Source organism: Pteropus vampyrus, unplaced genomic scaffold (genome assembly GCF_000151845.1).
Source record: "Pteropus vampyrus isolate Shadow unplaced genomic scaffold, Pvam_2.0 Scaffold99, whole genome shotgun sequence".
In the NCBI taxonomy this organism is placed as follows: domain Eukaryota; kingdom Metazoa; phylum Chordata; class Mammalia; order Chiroptera; family Pteropodidae; genus Pteropus; species Pteropus vampyrus.
The window spans coordinates 1,911,061-1,915,309 of record NW_011888880.1 but is presented as its reverse complement, the minus strand read 5'-3'; the positions used below and the strand labels follow the sequence as shown (position 1 = coordinate 1,915,309).

Sequence of the window (4,249 nt, the reverse complement as noted above, 5' to 3'; positions counted from 1 at the left end):
CCTGGGACTAGAATCCAGTCCTGCTGCCTCATTAGCTTATTGCTATCTCTACTACACCAGAATAAGGTAATTTAAACATAGTTCTCAACACTCATTAGGTCTTCCAAAATTCTAAACCATACATACAATTTGCATTTTTTTCAACCTGTGGTGAGAAGCGGTAAAAAAACACTAAGTTGGGAATCACACAGCTTGGCTGTAGTGATGGAGGCCCTTTGTCACAGCTCAGAGAATTCACTCTAGCTAACGGCAGAAGGGGAGGAAGTCCCCCAAACGTTGTGGAACTGTATCCTTAAGACTGCTACTGCTACTGCCCCTGCCATGAATAGGAGCCTGCAGAATCAGGAGGCCACCTCTACCCTGAGCAGGAAGTTGCTGAATCAGAAAAGTACTTGGGAAATTAGGAAGTTGCCACTGTGACTGCTGGCTCCCAAATCCTGATGCTTCTGTTATAATCTGCTGTCTCCCAAATGGATGCTCTGTATCTTCGCTCTCTCTTCATGCAACTTCAATCTCAATGAAAGTCTCACCTAAGTGCATCTTAACAGCAGTACCTAAATCATATGCAGAACTCTCTTTTCAAAGGAGTCTGGGAAATGATGTTCTTAGCATAAGAGAGAGGTCTACTAGAAGGGGTTAAAATGGCTGGTGAGTGAGCCAAACACCAGTATCTAACATACCGGTTTGAATCTTTCTTGAATGATTATAGGACAAATTAATCTAAGTCCCAAATAAAACAACGAATGCGAAAGTAGTTTGTGTCATAAAGAGATGCAAAATGCCAGTTACTTAGTATTATACTTTATGCTATTTGCCCCTCCTAGCTATTTCTACTTCTGTTTAGCCTGTGTGGTATGCTAGTAGGATTAAATACAACTCTCTTACTAGAATATCACCCTTTTATTCAATCTCTGAATATATCTGCCCATGAAAATAGTACCAAAGGGAATGGAGAATATGATATCTTTAGTTTGGACTTATTTCCATGGCTAAGTTTAGAAAAGTATTTTAATGAGTCTTCTTGTTAGCAGGCTATAGCTTAATGCCATTTGGCTCTCCCTGAAGACTCTTCTAAAATTATTCCTGATTTTGAGACTTATTTTACTTTAAAGTAAGTTGGCATGCTCTTGAGTCTTCAGCTGGTTCATTAATTGCCTGGTGAGGAATGAGTGACCTTAGAAAGCTTACGGGTGTCCTTTGGCAAAATATTGGCCTATTAAAGAAGATTTTTAAACCACGTTGAAAATCTAACTTTCTGGCCTGAGAAGACTGACCCTCCATTTGGACACTCATCATTTTCCGGTGATCTGGGCTGTTTTATGCCCCCTCTGACAGTCCATCTTGATCTCAGTTTGCTGTCCTTTTTTATTTCTCACACACTTTCCACTCCTTTTCACCATCTTTGCCATGACTCCCTCAATTATTTTTATTTCCAGGGCTATGTAAAATGTAAAAATGTAAAATACATTCCTACATATGCTCTGTAAGTTCTCTTGGATAATGAGCCATCACTATTGTGGGTAGGAAAGATGATCACTGATTCCTTTTGTGGGCAAAACATGGCACAAATTAATTTTCAGTATTGGGAGGTATTCATACTTACACATTCCTGTGCTTAAAATAATATTTCTTGCCATTTAAAAAATGAATTCCACATTATGATTTATAAACATTGCTAAAAGGATTATAAAGCTCTCTGTAAAATGTAGGTTATATCAACTGTGACTGCATAGTGATAATCTGAACGCTTTCTGATGGTGCTCAGGTCCCTAGTCATTCTCTCTGGTCACCCACTTCCTTTTGTATGAAAGGGAATGAGTTTCATCTCTAATATTCTAGGCTCTCTATTCTATTTTTTTTTTCAAGTCTACAGCATCTGGTCTTCTTAGGTGGTCTCCCATACAAGTACTAACCAGGCCCGACTCTGCTTAGCTTCAGAGATCAGGCATGTTCAGGGTGGCATGGCTGTAGACACATCTCTAACATTCTAATGTTCTGTGAACCCATGACTGTTTAGCTACTCAGTTAAAAGTGCTGACCGTTGCCTCTCTTACTGACCTATCCCTAAATAAGGACATTAGGATATAGGACTAAAAAGAACATTGCTTAATTCTCCTTTCTAGATTTCTCCTCCTTCGCTTTACTCCTTCCTCTTCCATCTATCTGTTCTCCCGGCACTAAGAGATTTTTAAGATTTTTAAAAACAGCCCCTGAGGGGTTATCTTTCTTTATATGATCAGAGCTAGAGATGGACTTGGCCATTAAGAGGTAAGAGTAGAAGTATTTTTGAGCCTCACTTTTCCTTAAAGGAACTAATAGAACATACGTCACCTGAACTGTGTCATCGGAGAAAGTTTCACCTTCTTCCTTAGGCTGGATGCTGTTGGGGAGCAGTTACGTATTCAAATGAATCTGTCAGGGACAAGAGCCTGGTGCTTGAGTTCTTGCTCGGCCTGATGACATTGATTTGTGAGCATAATGCTCGGCTGCGGGATGTGTGACAGATAAATTTTATCAAAATTAAAGCACAATTAAACATTTCATCTTCCTAATTACTGGCTGTAGATTCAGCCTGATGACCATGTGCTGTAAGAAATCAGCGACCATTACACATTTTAATGGAGCACAGCTGTCTTACAGCTTGGTAATATTTGCACAGTGCCACAGAACTGTAATTTATGATAAAAAGAAAAAATGTGTATTGGCGCTTTTTTGCCAAAATAGATTAAGGATTCATATACTTTAATGAGATTTGGACCTAGTCTTGGATTATCGTTATAAATGATTTATGTGCATGTTGGTGGACTCCTGTAGTTCAGAGTTGATTTGTGGTTTGGTCTACCAAGATGTAATTTCATATCTATTCTTGAGCCAATATCTATCACTTTCTGCCTTTTCTCTTTCTTCTGCATCTTACATTTCTTTCGCCTCTCACAGAGGACAGATGGGAAGGTAAACAAAGCAAAAAAGGCAATGGCAGGAAGAGACTTGTTGAAAAGAATCATAGCTTCTTTCAGACTCATTGCGTTTACAGAAGGGCGGAGCAGAGGCAGCACTTGGGCCTCTGGTCACCAGACTTGGCCTTAGGTACAACCATGAAAATCCAAGCTCACTGGGGCACAGCAGCAGATGGGCCCACAGGACCAAGACTGACTGCAGAACTGGCCTTTGCTCTTCTGGGAAGAGGGTGACAGACAATTAAACTCTTCTCTTCTGTTTCTTCGTTTGTAAAATAGGGGAGGAGACTCATTTCACCCTCCCTTATTGGGATTTGTAAGAGTATTAATGAGGGTGATGATCAATTATTTATAATTATACAGGGCATCGTAACAGAGCTACCTCTCCTTACTATTGCCACTGTAAGCACTTCCAGGCTGTGAATTTGGCCCTACTTGCTATTAACTACTGTTGATATATGTCTCTCTATCACTATTTTTACTGGAAAAACACTTTGAAAGTGCGTGGTTGTGAATGAATTGCTCTCAACACATTGGTCACCAAGAGGGTCATGAGTAGTCGAAACCTGTGCATGTGAGTCATGTGTAAACTGTGTCTGGTGCGTGGTTGTTAATAAATTGGGGAGTAAACATAAATTGTTGTATTTAATTAGCAAGTATTATGATGATTAAACTTGTCCAGGCAAGTTGATGCCATAATCTCCAACCCTCTTTATATGCAGAGGATACATCTATTTCTTTTCAGAAAGCACACTGTAGATGAGAGAAAAAGGCGAGATACCAGAATCTAGACGAATCTGCTCAATTTAGGTGTTAACTTGCCTACTGAAAACAGAGAACATATCCTAATGAATTCAGAAGCCCTAAATATATATATGTAACAGGGAAAGAAGAGCTCATCTTTTCATCATCCCGATCTTCTCCAGGCTTGATTTATTTCGGCACTCATATGCTGGAATGTTTCATACTGTACCAGGTTGCATATGCTTGCACACTAATTCTCAATTGCCGTATGCAGTTTGTGACAACCATCTGCTTCGACCTCCCTTTGAGTTCTTTCTCCCACTCAGCCCAGCTGAAGTAAAAATATGGACAGAAACAACTTCTGCAGGGAAATGAAAAAGTTAATGGGAGAGTTAAAGTTATATTGTGTATCTGCCTTTCGCATGGATGTGCTCCTGCAACTTATGCTCCACTTATCAAATATTTCTGAAGTGCAAAGCCTGACACTTAGCAGAAAGCTGTAAAAAATGCCATGTTTCTTCTGACAGTCTTGGCTGTGGAGGAAAGGT

The 4,249-nt window shown here is 39.8% G+C and overlaps 1 pseudogene; it reads right to left on the bottom strand.

Moving 5' to 3' along the window:
• Positions 1–1,864: 1,864 nt before the first annotated feature.
• LOC111742718 lies at positions 1,865–1,973 on the bottom strand (annotated as a pseudogene).
• Positions 1,974–4,249: the final 2,276 nt, after the last annotated feature.